This window comes from Pongo abelii, chromosome 17 (assembly GCF_028885655.2).
Source record: "Pongo abelii isolate AG06213 chromosome 17, NHGRI_mPonAbe1-v2.0_pri, whole genome shotgun sequence".
NCBI classification, from domain to species: domain Eukaryota; kingdom Metazoa; phylum Chordata; class Mammalia; order Primates; family Hominidae; genus Pongo; species Pongo abelii.
In genome coordinates, this window is record NC_072002.2 from 59,233,073 (window position 1) to 59,249,898 (window position 16,826).

The window sequence follows — 16,826 nt, forward strand, 5'->3', positions numbered from 1 at the left end:
AATGTGTAATCCCTCATAGATTCCCCTCTTGAAAGAATTTTCCCATTGAAGTTTCCCAGATTTTGAACCCATGTATTAGAGAGGTTGGTACCACAATGCAAAAAACTGAACTAGGAGCCTGGGTTCTCTTCCCATGTCTGCCCTTGAGAAGCTGAGCAAATGGAGCCAAGCTGCAGTTTCTTGATACCCTGTTACTTCAAGTGTAAAATGAAGGAGTCAGGCCAGAGAAAGCCTCTTAATCACTGGTTTTTGTGATTCTACGACTTAAGGGACTGTAATACTATTTGAATCAAACACAACTCTCACTATTTGCAACCGTCAACGTTTTGAGTTTGTTATAAAATGTCCTTTGCTAGAAGGATGTCAGAAAACCAGGCCTACTTTATCTTGGGTATTGCATTATTCCCTTCTGGTCTGGGGATTAGGGAAAATGAAGTAGCTGTTAGGAATGCAGAACGACCTCAACCAGAACATCAGAAGCCACTTAGAGGCACACTGCTTCCAGCAGGGCATGGGTAGAAAGAAGGGATTCCACTACAAAGAGAGATTTGTAGATGTGTTTTATTCTTTCTCCACGTTAAGGAGAGAGAAAGGGAATGAAAGGAAAAACAAGACCTGAACTTTCACACCCTGATAAGAATTTCCTGGTATTTACAACATGTAAAATAAACTCTTCTTTTTTTTTTTTTTTTTTTTTTTTTGCTACGTGGCCAACATGACTGGTTTTGGGGAAAAATATAGTCTTTTGGTTCTAATATGTAGATTAGAAAGAACAAAAGAACTCACAAATTTCTTCTTAAAGTATTTATTTACCTCATAGAGGAAGGAAAGAAAAGCCAGGAGGAAAGATGAAGAAAGCCCTGTCAAGAGTGCTCCAGCAAGGAAAGTTTCCTGGCTGTATGGAAATCATCTAGGTGGGGTGTGTTGTTTTTCCCCCTGTTGGGACTCCAGAGGGGGGCTCCTCTCTTAAAAAACCTGGGATGGTTCCAATGGAGAGAACTAGATAATCTTTCAGGCTAAACTCAATCATCCCACAGGGATTGATAGAAGCCCATTGTCTGCTTTTCCAGGAATCCTGGGGGTTGCAAACATGTCTAGGTCAGTCTGGAACTTCCCCCAGCTTATATTCGAGGTGGGCATACACCACTAACTGGTCAGGGAATAGGAATGGGCAGAGGAAGACAGCATGCCAGGGTGATCTTGTCCTTGTGATAATTATATCTTACCACTGGGAAGCCCTAATAGTATTTATATCCATGACCCCATTTTTTAAAAAATTAATTTTTGTGGGTACGTAGTAGGTGTGTATATTTATCATCACTAGATCCTCACTGGAAGAGGCTTAGTAAACTTCAAGGATCACTGAACTGAAGTCTGAATATCTAGATTTCTGGGAATTTGGACTAGACACATAACCACAAAAAGATTTATTTTTTCCTATATAAATTTGCTTTTCTTATCCCTGTTCTCACTTTTCCCAAGGTTATTAAAGGGATCAAATAAAATAATGGATTTGAAATTGCTCCATGAACTCAAGGATATCAACATTTATGAGATATCTTGCATGTTTTGGGGGACAGATAAGAAGTGCCCTGCACATTTTGGGATTGAAAACATACTGTGGTAGTGGGATGGTTAGAGACTTGCTCAAAGTGCCACAGCTTGTTTTTAGCAGAAACTTTCTCATGGATCTTTATGCAGGAGGTATTTCCATTATAATCTGGGGTTGCTTCTTCCACTGAGGGAAATCAGAAGAAAAGGAAGGAAATCAGTGAAAAGTATATTCATGAGGCAAATTTCATAAATCATCAGGTGTCCATGGAGCTTCTTAGATGCAATTTCTTTAACTCACAAAATAGAAAGATACCCCAAGGCTTATCCAAGGTGATGGTAATTGTGCAACATGGTAGAATACTGGCAGTAGTGCGGAGTCAATGACCTAAACAGAGCCTATGCACAAAAACAAATGACAAGGGTAATGATATTTGTTTTGTGCTTTACAGTTTCCACAGACTTTCGTGTATATCAGCATATTTGATTCTTTCAGCACTCCTATAATTTAGGGATGGAAGGTGTTTTTATTATCCTTTAATTTTAAATGCAGAACATGAGGCCTGGAGAGTTAACATGACTTGTCCAAGGTTGAAAAACCTGTAAGAGGTGAGTCTAGAGTCAGGCCTGGATGTTGACACTTCAAATTCTTATCTCCATGGTGCTAACGGCACTGATTCTTTATATTAAGCCTTGGGCAAATGGTTCATTATGCCTATATTGCAAATTTCTTGTAGTGAAATAAGTCATCTCAAGAAAAGAAGTGAGAAGGCTTGCTTCTAAGCAGTTAATGTAGAAGGCCACCCTCACCTGATAGGCTGGGTCCTGGAAGGTCACTGACAGGGACTTGGATAAGTCAGTGCCTTTGTCTTCTGATCTGGAAGATGAAGGGGTTAGACAATTGTCTCTTGCACTAAAAATTATGTTTTGAGATACATGGATGAAAGATATTCTAATTGTGGACTTTCCTAAAGATACAATGCAGAAAATAGGAGTTCTTTCATGTAAAATAAGCAGGTTCTATTAATTCATTTTACTTTGTGGACTGCTTTACATTACTTTTAAGGATGTCCCCATCTTTTTTCATTCATTCTTATAACATTCTTTAGCAAGGTTGGACAAAGGATTTTTTTTCTTTTTTTACTTCCTCTGGCTGTTCTTGCCTTTCTGTTCTTTAGACAAGCCTAGCCCAGTGCCTCTCCAAGGGGTCTGTACTTGCTATGACCTGTTCTCTGCCTTCACATGACCTACCCCTTCTTGTCACTTAGGTTTGGATCACATGTCACTTCCTCAGAGGGCCTTTGCAGATTCTTGCAGTTAAGGTCGCCAGGCCATGTCTTTTTCTATCACATTGACCTGTTTTATTTCCTTCATAGGATTTATTGTCATCTTAATTGTGAATATTATTGATTTGTTTACATTATCATGGTCTGTCTCTGCTGCTGGAAGTTAAGCTCCAATAGAGCTATTTTTCTTGCTCTACATTGTATACCAAACACCCAGAACAGTGCTTTGCACATAGTAGGAGGTTAGTACATGTTGACCGAAATAAACATCTTATGAGAAATTTAACAACTTGCTCAAGAGTACATAGTCAATGAAGGACTGAACTAGGGCCAGAGTTCAGTCTCTCAGCTCTTAGTTTATTATTCCTTTCATTTGATATGATGCTGCCAAAATGTATACGTATTTATACATGGGAGTTCCTGATAATTACTGATAAAATCTGGAGTGACTGTGAGACATTTATGTGAAACTGAATGCATTTCTTAAGGGAAATAAGGAACTCCCTGAGGTTCACACCATTCAGCTTGTGACAACAGAATTTATAATCAATGTACTTTGTATATTGGGAATCAATCATCCCATATTTGTTTAATTCATTTTTAAAGGGAGCTCATTTTAGGAGCATTTTCAATATTTTTTGTTGAAGATACTTGGATTTTAACAAATAAACACACATCATGTACACACAGTCAGGAGAGAATATGAACAGTGACAGGTGACAGGCCAGTTAGATTCTTGGTCAAACTGCAGAGATTTTCTCTCTGACGAGGCTGAAAGGGTTTTATGGATGAAACTGTTGAGCATGTGAAGTTGCCAGGAGACATGGCTATTCCCTCTAACTTCAGCCCCAGAAGTTGCATTGCAGGTATTTTCTAGATGGCCTACTTTCTCTCAATTACCCATCATGAATCTCTCGGTTATTAGAACTTTTGGAGGGATGAGGTAGTGGATGTCACCTAGATTACCTCTTAATTGTATTGTTTTTCTTTTTTTATTCTTCTGTGAAGCAAATTGGCTTTCATTTGCTCTATGTTTTCTCTTTTGAGCATTAAGGAAACTTTCTCTGGATACAAATGTCTGAGTGCTGGTGAAGAAGAGTATGTTTATTGATTTTCCAGTCCCTAGACTTGTCAGCCCTCATCTCCCCATTAGAGAACAAGTGTTATTAATCTGTCATTTTAAGACCATTGTTCCATCTCCTTGCTGATTTTACCTTTGGTTCTTCCCCTTCGTTATCTCTTGATTGAGACATAACATGCTCAACAGCACATGGCGTTTCAGGTTAGGGCCAAGGATGATTTTGTAAAAGCACTAGCTTCTCTCTTATATGTTGCCACTTTGCGATTTTGCCAATGGGACCTGCTCAGACCTGAAAGGATGGTATCATTGCCTTATAAGTACATTTTATTAACCCCCCACCATAAATCAAAGTATTATCTTGTGCAAGTAAGCTCTAATTTGACTGTTTTATTTTTCTCACTCCATCACCCAAGAGTTTCCTGCTGTTCCCCTCTGTTTTTACATATGACCTTCTCTGTTTTATGGGGTGCTTATTCCTCTAGTTCATTTCTATCAATCTCAGTATTGATTTTTCAGAAAGGCCATTGATGAAACTAGCAGAGATATGTCCATTTCTCCCACCTTTTATTGCTGGCCTCTAAGTCAACTTCCTGTCTATGACACAGCATCTCCTTTTTCCTTTGGAAATGCAATATTTTAGTTATTTATGGTTGATACTTTTTCTAAAGTTTTTGAAAGCTACAGCGTTGACATCCTAGATTTTTTCCTGTGTACATGTTTATTGATTTGCATAAAGAAGACACACACACCCCAGGCTTTTTGGTTTAATATTGACAACAGCCCAGATTTAGTCCTAACCTCTAGCACACACAGAAATGCAAATACGTGATTTGAGAGGTCCTTGATTTTTTCCCCAAGAATTACATCTTTTCTATACCACCTAATTATGGCACTACTGTGTACTGTTCTATAGTCATAAGCAGAAGTCACTGGCCAAAGCAAAGATGCAGATATGTTATATGGAACTTGGAAGTTGTACTTTTGGATAAATATGCCTTCTTGGTAAAGAACAAGGGTAACAGGGAAGGGAAAGATCCCAGGTAGGACTATGGGGAGGGGAGAATGCATTTGAAGCTCTCTCTAAGACAAAATCAGCTCCTTTGGGCAAAGAGAAACTGCCCCTGACAGAAAGAAACATTTTTGGGTATTAGTTAAACATTCCCTGAATATTTGGAGCTTGCTTTTTTCTCTCCTCCTCCAAGAACAAGTTTTAGTGGCCTGGGTTTAGAGAGCCACACGAGACCTAAGGAGGGAGGGGTTGTATTGACTTTCACTTGATTTACTCAAGCAATTGAGTTTGTCGGGGGAAATGTGATCGTCTCCATCAGCTGTCATGCTGAGGTTGCTCCTATCAGGCTGTCAGTAGCTTTCAGTTTCTGATCTTTCTCTCAAATTTGCTGTCTATTTGAAGAGGAGACGAAAGATGCTTTGGGTATCAAGAAGGGAGAACATCTTGAGCAGTTACCTGGGAATCCATTTATAGACTTTGATGCCCTGTCAGTTTTATTCTGATGGTGTGTAGTAACATAGAAGGGACAATAATGCTTTCAAAGGTAATTTAGATTTCTCTTTTTAGGAATAATTTTATTTATGAGGAGCTGAGCATGAGTGGAACTAGAATGAGAAAGGGTGCTGGTGTGTAGGCAGGCTTCTTTCCTTGTTTATGGTGATATAGCTTAATTCAATATCATACAGTAGCAGTAATTGAAAGGATATTTCATTTATATAGCATCTGTCAGCCTGAAGTACTTTCAGAGTCTTCACAAACAGGAACTGCTTTCCTTCTCATAAAAAAATGCTGCCAAGTTGAAGATGGAACTGAGGCAGGCTCCAGGAACCCTAACTAAATACAAAACTGAATGAACTATTGTGGTAGAAAAAAATGGGAGCAGGCACCCTTCATTTTATGAGATAGATGAATTACTGAAAAAAAATACATAGACATGGAGTTTCTTGGGGAAATCAATTAAAAACAAAATCCCAGTACTGTAGTAGTTGGTCATTTAAAAGAAAATTGTTCTCTAAGGAAAAAAAAGAAATAAGAAACAAAAGACTTCATGAAACATAAATAAAGACCTTCTGATTTGTTTAGTTTTACTTATTTGGACTTGTATACATTAGTTTATTGGAGTTTTTTTTTTTTTTTTTTCACAATAGGAGCAGAGCTATGTTTTAGAGATCAAAGATAAAATGTGGCCCCAGAAGGTAATATCCCAGATGTTAGGTGGAAAAATTTCTCAAGTGATTGAAAGAAGTTCATCCTCAGAGTGTAGAATCTCAGTTTCCGCTGGCTCCTGGGAAAAGCCATTCCTGATGGTGGTAAGAAATGGTGCCACTTCTCTTGGGCAGATAGGAGGGAAGGCTGCCTCCTTTCTGAACTGCTTCCTGAACTCCTGCAGCAGCAGGAGGCAGGGGTAGAGAGGGAAGGTATATTTTGGGGGGCTTGTCCAATGACTTCAGGAGACAGGATATCACTTCTGATACATTTGCAAATTAATATGTCACCCGACAGCAGCTTGCTTGTTCCCTGTTGAATCTTTTATTTATGCACAACCTCCTAAGCTATGTCTCTGTATTTTATCTTGATGGGGACCCTGTGGAAGGTTCTCATTGTGTTAACTTTAGATGGCTGAGGCCATTAGCAGAGTGAAGAGAACAGGTGCTTGGAAGCCTGGCCTTGCTCATATAATAGTCTGTGGAGGCTCAAGACCTTATCTTTGCAGTATTTCCACTCACTTATGTTGTTGTTTATTCTGCTACAAACACTCCTAAGAAGGGAGCAGAATTGTTTATGGAAAGGCAAGCACGAAGTACTGTTTTAGTACTGTTTTAATTAGTAAAACTATCAGTCATGAAAGTGATCATTTAAATGTAAGAACAACTCCCCACTCAGAGAAACTGATTTTTTTTTCCTTTTTAATTTTTTTTTCTTTGAGACAGGATCTCACTCTGTCACCCAGGCAGGCTAGAGTGAACTGGCGTGATCATTGCTTACTGCAGCCTCGATCTCCTGGACTCAGGTGATCCTCCCATCTCAGCCTCTTGAGTAGCTTAGCCGGGACTACAAGTGCACACCACTACTTCTGGCTAATTTTCTGACTTTTTATAGAAACAGGGTTTTAACATGTTGTCCAGGGTGGTCTTGAATCCCTGGGCTCAAGTAATTCACCCCGCTTGACCTCCCAAAGTGTGGGGATTACAAGTGTGAGCCACCGCACCTGGCTTCCTCGTGTTTTAAAACATGATTTAAAATGTCTTCTTTCTTTTAGATCTAATGGACTTTTTGACTCATTTTAGTGACAGTGGATAAGAGGAGAAAAGGATCATGCAGAAGAAAACATGATATTTGACCCTTTACCAAAATAGCTTTGTGACCTGAGATTAATCATTTAACTTCCCCAGTCCTCAACTTTTCCCTCTGTAAAATGAGAGACAAAATGGTTGTTGGTATACTTTCCAGCTCAACATCTCTAAGGTTCTAAACTTTAAAGCTGCATAAAATTGATTTATTGAAATAATGTTTCCTTGCTCTGTGTTTCAGCAAGTACAAACATGCTCTCTTGAATCTGACTTCATTCAGTTTATTGAAGAATATAGAAAAAAATAAGACAGGATCTAAGTGATCATCCAGGCAGTACGTGGAGGATCACTTAGCAGAATTTATTTCCAGGCTGTGTCCATTTAACTTAAATACTGTTGAAATTTATATTCCGATTTGGGTAGCAGTCCATCACCTCCCTGCGCTCTCGCTCCCGTTTTACTCTGCTTCTCTTCTTAAAAAACAAACAGTAAAAGATTTTATTTTCTGATGATTTTTCTGTCCTTATCTATGAACAGAGAAGAGAGTAGGATGGATATTGTGCTTTTAGTAAATGAAGTCTGTCCCAACCTGTGTGCATAGTAAACTCACTCCTCCCACATTCCTGAAATTTAGCAAAACCAACCATGACACGCCTGGTTTATGTTAGTTTTATTTCAGAAAGTACTTTTCCACACTGATTCCTCCTGATAAGGCCTGCCCGGGGCTGCTTTGCTGGCCCCGGGAGAGTCAGAAGTCATTGTGTGACAAGCTGTGTGATCCAATTCACTGGACAAACCCAGAAATGATGTCATTTACCCAGATCTATTCTTTAAACCAAATCCCCACCCATCATAAGATTTTTCTCACTTCTCCTTTGAATCCTGGTAGCTGCTGCACAGATTACAGTTCTGTGATCCCTGCAGGAAGAACAGGCTGTGTTTTATGTGGAAAAAAATAGCCACATGCCCCCCTGTCAGTTTTTCTTGTGATTACTTTTGCTCCAGAAAGGAGAATTTCGGTACTTTTGGCCCAACTTAAAAAATAACACAACAACAATTAAAAAAAAAAATCTCAGCCAAATCAAACTGTTCGTCAATAAGTATTATTCAGTTTTTTTTCTCTGCTGCGTACCTTGAAAGATTAAAGGCAACTCTAAGATACTGCTTCCAATGTATTAGTGCCACATGGACTCCTGTTTACAAAGATATTGTTGCCTGAGCAAAAGGTATTTATTAGATAATCATACATTAATTTTCTCATGAGTTAAAACCAGCCAGACCTTCTGATCCATGGTAGCAAGTGCTGTCACACTGAGGTGCTGCAAACCCTCACAAGCTGAGAACCTTACTCTTTTAGTTAACATGGGCAGCCTCATCCCCAGAAAATGTAAAACCTCACTGTGCTTTTTCAAATATATTCCCAGGATTCCTTCACAGGCCTGTAAAGCATGGGATCTCAGCCTTGGCTGCATGACAGAACTGCATGGGGAACTTTTTGAAGACCAAAATGCCTCGGTCTGACCCCCAGAGATTCTGTTTATTTGGTCTGGGAGGTGCTGCCTGAATGTTGGGATTTTTAAGAGTTGTGTGGCCCAAGTTGAGAAGCACTGTCCTAGGGGCTCAGGAATTGCTTGGCCAACCTTCTTGCTTTAGAGAAAACTACAGTTTGTTTGGGGAGATAAAAATGTACATTCCTTAAAAGAGTCCACCCTGAACAAACACAAAACCTAGATAAACTATGAGAGCATTTGTCTATTTAAAAAAAATTATTAAAAATGTGCTTTTTCAGAAATATTAATTGAATACCTGCTGTTCCCAATACTATTGTAGACCCTGAGAATACACAGGTTGAGCTGGTGAGGAGTCTGTCTGCCTGGAGTTTAGAGAAGTTCAAGGACAGTTAAGTTGACAATGGACTAGAGCTACTTTGCGAAAGAGGTGCGCTGAAGGCAGGATTTTGTCCTGCCCTCAATTTCAGGAAATATTTGGTAAAGTCTGGAGACATTTTTAATGTCACAGTTGGATCGGAGGCGCTCTTGTGTCTAGTGGGTAGAGGCCAGGGATGTCGCTAAACACCCTCAAATGTACAGGTCAGCTCCCACGAAAAAGAATGATTCAGTCCCAAATGTCAAAAGCACTGCATTTGGGAAACCTGTCCTAGAGGTAGAGAAAGAAGATGGGAGAAGGACTTTTTGCAGGAAAGTTCTCTTACTGTAATGTTTCTTACTCCAACACAAAACACATACACACACATATATACATAGACACCCACACAGATAAAACAGACAAATCAGTGCATTGCTTTGTGGGCCTCACATCAGCCTCTGAGGAGACTTGCATCTCCCAGTGGTGGGGGGCACATTCAGGGTTTCTAGACCTTTCCCAAACCACTCACTTTCCCTGAATTTTCAGCACTTAGGAGAAATTTCCATGGAGAAGAAGAATCGCTGTTTGGTCATCCATGCCATTTCCTGCTCAGTTTTAATAGCAGCTGGGCTTCTCCGTGTCTAAGGTTGAAACCAAAAGGCTGTATTTTCCTGTGGGGGCGAGAGAGAGAGAGAGAGAGAGCGAGAGAGAGAGCGAGCGAGAGCGAGAGAGAGCTTACAAACGCCTCCCTGGACATTTAGAATTTCTAAATAGAATTTTGGCTCAAGTCTTGAAAAGCACAGAGTGATGATGTCAGCTGAGGCGGCCGCTTAATTGCCCTAACTTCTTGTGGAGGGGTGAGACAGGAGTCATCTCTTCTTCTTCATGACCTCCTACCCAACTGTGGGGAAGGCATCCATCTGGAGCCAGAGCCATGCATTTCAGTCCTAGTTCTGACACAGTTGGCTGTGCAGTTTCGGGCTCATCATTTCATTTCTGTCTGCCTCTGCTCCATTTTCTGTGATCTAACAATTCTACTGCTTTTGGGCTTTGGGTGAGGATTAGATTTAATTTGTATAAAGTACCTGATATATAATAGATGTTTAATAAATAGCAGCATTTAAAATTGTTACCATCAGCAAAGGGGGAGTACAGGACTAGGAGATCCCCAATGTCCCATCCAACTACAATACTCAAATACAGTGTCATGCTGGAAAATACAGAGGCTCGGCCTGCACGGAAATATGGGGAAAGGACTTTGTGTTTATGTGAGAGAGAAGATATCCATGTCTGTATATGTTCCAGATGATTTTTAGGTCACATAGAATTCCCCCTTACTGCAAGGAACAGCAAGAGCCAGAGCACAAGGTAAACATGTCTGTTGCCTGCCTGAGAAATGAAGTCAGAGCCGTGCCTGAGCCCACCATTCAGGGAGCAAACTGTGCACCCAACTTGGGTTCCGGGTCTTTGGTGGTAGAGCCAGCATAGGGCAGTTGCCAGAGCTGGCATGTCTACTTTCCCTGTTGCCCACCACCGCCTGGAGTACCTGGACCGGATGCCCACGTTCCTCCCCCTGCTGAGCAGGATGTGTTAATTGTCTTTTGCCTGGCCGCTTCCACCTCGCCTCTGCCTCCCCTCCATGCACACCACACAGACAAAGTAGGAATATGCTTTTTGATGTTGGCTGGTTTTAGAAGTTTGCCTCCCACCTTTTTTCCTCTTTCCAAAGGAGAACAACCTGAATACCACACACAGTGTTATCTAGCTCTGACTTTGAAGAGGAATTTCTCCCCTTAGGGCTCTATTCCTGGTATAGCATAATCTAGGAGAAAAAAAAAAAAGTTTATCCCAGGGAAGCCAAGTCAGCCGAGAGTTATTCAGAGTGTCTGACTGCTTGTTATATTTAGAAACTACCCGGAGGAGAGCTTTGAGAATGCAAGAGCCTTCCAACTACGAGTGGTCCTGTTGGATTCTCCTTCTGGTTACATGGAGTGGCCAGATGAAGAAAGTCTCCCTGACTGTTATTATTTGGGAATCATAGGATAAGAGAAAAAGCAGAAATGCAGCTATAGAGTGTGACAGCCATAGAATTAAAATCTGGGGTCTCCAAATTATTGTGTCCAAACCTCCCCTTTTGCAGATGCATGTGCTGAATGAGCCGTCATTGGTCTGCTGAACCTCAGTTTTTTTATCTATAAAATGAGGCAGCTGGGTGGAACCAGTGTTCTAAACCTTTGCTGCACATTAAGATTATCTGGGGAGTTTGTTAATAATAGAGATGCTGGGGCCACACAACCAGAGATTCTGATTGAAAAGGCCTGGTGCACACTGAGCACTGAGCACCGGCATATTGCCAGTGCCCCTCCTCAGGGGAATTCTAATTTCCAGCCCTGGTTGACATCACTGGGCCAGATCAGTGCTTCTCAAAGTGTGGTCTCAGGACCAGAAGCAGCAGCATTACCTGGGAACTTGTTAGAAACGCCTATTCTTGGACCCCACCCCAGACATACTGAATTAGAGACTTGGGTGGTGGGGACCCCCTGTGTGTTCTATTAAGCTCTCCAGGTGGTTCTTATGCATGAGAAAGTTTGAAAAGAACAATAGATTGGATAACTTTTTAAGGGGTGCCTACTAGGTTTCAAACCTATAATCCTATAAACAGCCTAGATAGGGTACAAGATCAAGCCAAGGCCACACAGGTGGCTAAATATGTAGAGGAGCCCTTACCAGAATCCAGGCCTTTTGAACTGCCATCCAGAACTCTTTTAATTATCCAATTAGGAAGATGTTTAGGATTCATGGCATGTCATTCCACTCTCTCTTTCTCTCTCTTCCCCTCCTTCGCTCCCTCCCTCTGTTGAGCTTCTTGTGGGCCAAAGGATTGTGGAGGACATGTTATTTTTAGTTCATGATATACTTACAGTACAGGGTATGTTAATTGCAAAAAGAAATTGTTCTTTAATTCTTAGCCATTAACAAGGGGTTAGTCAGAGTTGGACTATTGGCCACTTCTTCGGTTTCTGTAACTACTGTGACTGAACAGATTTTTTGGAGGTTGGTTGGCAGGTAAATATAAAGATAATAACAGCCTGCAGAGTATGAACAGAGGAGGGCTAAATAAGAGGGGGAATGGGGACACCAGCAGCACCTTTCCCTTGGGACACAACTGTAATCCTTTTAGCTCTTCTAAAATAGCTAAGATTGCAGCCATCATACGGCATTTTGTAAAATTCACTGTCTGTGATGGATACAGCTGTTTGAAAAAAATATTCTTAAACAGGAATGACTTCTAGGGCTGAATTTTTGATGCATTAAGAGATCATTTTATTTAGTTGTCCTAGAGATAAATGCTGCACCCCACTACCAAGAGGTGGAACTGGGACTAGAAGCTTGTTCTTCTCATACCCAGGCTGAGGTACTGGAGTCAGAAAGAGCAGAGGGGACTTCCAGGAAGATATGGTCGTGTACAAAACTTGGGAGATTACTGGAGGCAATGAGATCGTAATTCAGAGGCTCCCAGGGCTGATAGAAGGAGTTTTAGACATTGCCCAGCACATCTCTCATTTTATAGAAGAGGATATTGAAGTTTGGATGAGGAAAGTAACCTGCTGGGAAGTCACAAAGGTTTGCAATGACCCCAGCCCTCTTGGTGTGGTTCTTACCCAGTGCTGTCCCTAACGTATCACCTCATTGTCTAAAGTCACTCAAATAAACAACAGGAAGATTTGCTGGACCTCCTACCTTCACATACCACTGCAGGCTCTTCAGTAAATGGTGTTGGGTAGGGATGTGACTTGGGATCGTGATTCATTTTCTTTACGGATGACTATTGGTGACAAAATGTGTCTTAGGATCTGATATTTGTATGTGATAATTCTTCCTTGGGTTATCAAGCAGGAAACATTCATGGATGCAAGACATTCTACCTAATATTATAGATAAGGCTCAGATGCAGTGGAGGATCAAGGCTTATCCAGATTTGAAAATGTGGCAGAGGCCCTCCCCTCTAGTTTCAAGAAAAAGATGATTCCTGTGCTCCAGAAAAGTAAGTTGATAAAGTGCTGCTTCTGCCTAAGTGTAGTTAATCTAGTATAAAATAGCAGTGTCTTATGAGGGGATGTTATTGTGAGTAAGGTCACTGCTTGCCATAGTCAGTGGTCTACCAGTTCCGTGGATATTTTCCCACTCCCCTCATTCTCTTTTCTTGAAATACCATGACTTATGAAAATGCCACAGTGATGGTGATGAGCCCTGAAATAGCATGGGTGGTCTCTTAGTTGTTCGGTCTCAGGTTCCTTTTAGATCCTCATAGTGTCAGGAACCCTGACAGGTTTATAATTCACTCATTGCTACTTGGCACATCGAACACCAAGTCTTCTTCCTCATAGCCTGAGTCTCCTTCGGTAACTATAGCTGTTATTAGAAGTAGAGTGGGAGTGATTGAGCGGTTTTAGATCAGGTTTACTGACTAAGAGTGGCAGGGGAAACTGTGTCTCATTCTGCCCACCTATAGATTCTGGGGTTTCTAAACTCATCTACTGGTTATATCCAGGGTGAATATTATCTGATGAAAACCTGAAGAATGTTTTTAAGGTGGAAAAGGCTATAGATAACGGGTGTATTTTTAAAAGCCTGACAAGAATACATGTATTTTATGTATTTTATACATACAGTGTTTTATGCTAACCCTCAAATTTTGAACATTTAAAATCATTGCTTAGAAAATCACCATACAGATACAAAAGCATACACACATACACATGTGGCCTTGCCTTGTTAAATAGAACTCAGTCAACATAAGCTCTTCTCTCCCTAATTGTTAGAGAGTAACACAGAGATATTGTCAGTCTTTAAAAATGGGTAGAGCAGTTTGCCCCTACACTAAACGTCCCTAGACTCTGATTTTACATTGGTTCCTGTGCTGTCTTTTTATATCATTTGAGTTTCCTTTCTCACTGTGAAGATGCTAGTTCTTCTCCTTTTCCACTGTTAATAAACATAACCAGCTCTTTCACCAAACTAACCTTCCAATTTGTGCTTCTAATCTGCTGTGGATGGGATACGACATAATCAAGCTGGTGAAAAATGTGCTGAATGTTGGAGCAAACTGATCCCGAATTAAGACTCAAGTAGATCTTCTATAATGGAGTTCTCTTTCCACAGATTTTTCATTTTCAGTCAGCTCAGTGAATTTATTTATCGGGTATTTGCAAAATGAACATCAATATTTTATGTATTGAATTTCCCTTAGGATTATGATTCCTTCCAGAGTCACAGAGGAAATGGGAAGAGAATTATATATATGACTGAATTAAGTAAAGTTTTAGAGCTAGAACGGTTCCTGCCTATTGCGCTAGGAGAGACCTCCAGGATAATCTAGAATTATCTAGTGGTAATCTAGACCAGTGCTTGTCCATCCTCACTGAATGCACGTAAGAATGACCTGGGCAACTATTAAAATACCAATGCCTGTTTCCCTCCTAAAGAGATGCTTATCTGGGGTGGAGCCCCACAATCTGTATTTGTTAAAAGCTCTTTATGTGATTCCAACTGCAGCATGAGTTGAGAATCAGGCATCTCATACAAGTCTCTCACATTACAGATGAATAGTCTGAGGCCCAGGGAGTGGAAGTGACAGGCAATACAGCATTGTCTATGCCCACAGTCAGCAGCAATCCCTGCACATGGCAGAATACTGTTATGATAGCCTTCTTTCAATGTAGGGTTTCCCTGTCTAAACAGCTCCTACTCCTTCAGCTTTTTCTCAAGTGACATGATTTCAGAACTTGGCCAACACATGCAAGCCTGCTACACACACACACGCACACACATGCATACACACACACATACACACACCACTTTTATCAACTGTGGGATGCTCTACTGTAGCAAAATAATAATCTCTCCTTTATTTTATCTCTCTCTCTTCTCCCTTATCCCCTTTTCCCTTCTGGACTTCCGCCTACCTGAAGGGGGGTAAATGAGGCCTCAGGAATGCACTTGCTCAATATTGTTCCCTGAACTTGATCTGCCAGTGATGTATTAATTAGCTGGGGCACTGCACCTTAACGAACAGGTTACAGGCGGATCCTCATGTGTGTTAATGCTTAACCAGAGATGTTCAGCAGTGGTCTCATTTGTGGCCTCAATGTAAAGAGAGAACTGTGCTTATTGTATTTTTATAGATGTTTTCTTACTTCTAAGTGTTGACGTATTGGTTTCAATGCCATATGTCAGCATATTTGCTATATGTTGTCTCACATATGTTTAAATTTTTGAATAATAGCACTTTCTATGTAAGTTATAACTCCTAAGCTTCGATTTATACATGTTTTTCTCCCATGCATGTATAACTGTGTATGGCATAGCTTTCACTCTGTCATTACATGTTTTAAATTTACCTTAAAATCAATGTATGCCATCTATTTTGCATTAATCTCAGAGCAATATGATACTGTTAGCTGTCACGACTTATTCTCTGTTAACCATGATGGAAAGCACCAAGCCACTACCCTGTCCCTACCCCTGGTATAGCCTGGTGGGAGGTGGCCCCATCCAGGGTGAGTCACAGATGCAGGTTCAGGATCTCTTAGAATTCTCTTGGCGAAAATGGTAGCTCTCTCTTGCACCACCTCCCAGCTGCAAAACAGAGTCCTGCTCTTTCCTTGAACCCGGTACTCTGGGGGCTGATATTAATGGAGGACAGGTAGAAAAGAGAAAGTGCATGAACCTCCAGGTGCGCCATGGAGAGAGCTCATTCCCACAGCAATTAGAGATTTTTTTTTCTTTTCTTGAGAACACAGCATATTTTGCCCACAATTATACTTTTGCATTGACTTCCCAAACTCTCTTTTTCTTTAGCAGTTCACCTCTCTGATCCCATCTCAAATCCAGAGCCATCCTGTTCTGGAAGATAACCCAGGTTGTCATAGTGCTTGGCAGATGGATTCATGTTGGGCTTGCTCTTGATGCTGGTGTCTTATGAACACATTCCCTGACATCTAAGCAGTCGCATTTATGCTGTTCTACTAAAAGCATATAGGATCCATTTGTGGACCCAAAAGCTATGGATGCTTTTAGGCCAGGAAATATACACACAGACACAAAATGTTATATGCAACATCCGGAGATTCATAGACCCTCTTAAGAGGACCATAATCACAAGATAAGAATCCTTGGGTGCAGGGATGGACTGTTCCCTCCCAAGAAATAACATAATGTTGAGAACATGTAGACTTTCAAGACATAGTTGCTGAAACAATAACAAAAAAAAAATGGTGTTCAAAAATCATAAAACCTGAAGATCTCATAGATCATTTAGTATAAGCCATTCATTTTACTCATGAGAAAACTGGGCCCCAGAGAAGGAAGGTGGCTCCCTAAGGCCACACTGAGGTTAATTACAGAAATGGAAATGTCCCTCTGACCATCTTTTCTTTCTGGAACAATGAAATCCTTCCACCTAAGTGAAGGTGGATTTATTTGGCTTTTTCTTGGGTTCTTTATAACTCCTTGAGGTATAGGAAGATACCCAGGAATCAAACTTACACCCCAGGGTGGAAAGAAAAACCAAAGTGGCTGAATCTAAAGTAGCACTTCCCCTTTATGAGGAAAGTCATCATTTTTCCGGCAACAGGGGCTTTCCACAATGGTATCTCTGGGTTATAAGGAAACCTCTACTCTTCTCTGATGCTGTGTTTTTAATTTGTGGGGACCTGGAAACCTCACACTGAGACTGAACT

The 16,826-nt window shown here is 40.7% G+C and overlaps 1 protein-coding gene and 1 long non-coding RNA gene across 5 annotated transcripts in view; both read left to right on the forward strand.

The window, feature by feature from the left end:
* Nucleotides 1–16,826, forward strand: part of SETBP1 (SET binding protein 1) — a 383,903-nt gene that overhangs the window by 101,331 nt on the left and 265,746 nt on the right. The window lies entirely within an intron of this gene.
* LOC134760298 (uncharacterized) overlaps nt 1–16,826 on the forward strand; it is a 115,914-nt gene that overhangs the window by 79,694 nt on the left and 19,394 nt on the right. Inside the window, exon 2 of the long non-coding RNA XR_010137581.1 lies at nt 1–16,826. This exon is cut by the window's left edge and continues 68,894 nt beyond it; it is cut by the window's right edge and continues 19,394 nt beyond it. This is a non-coding gene — a long non-coding RNA (uncharacterized LOC134760298).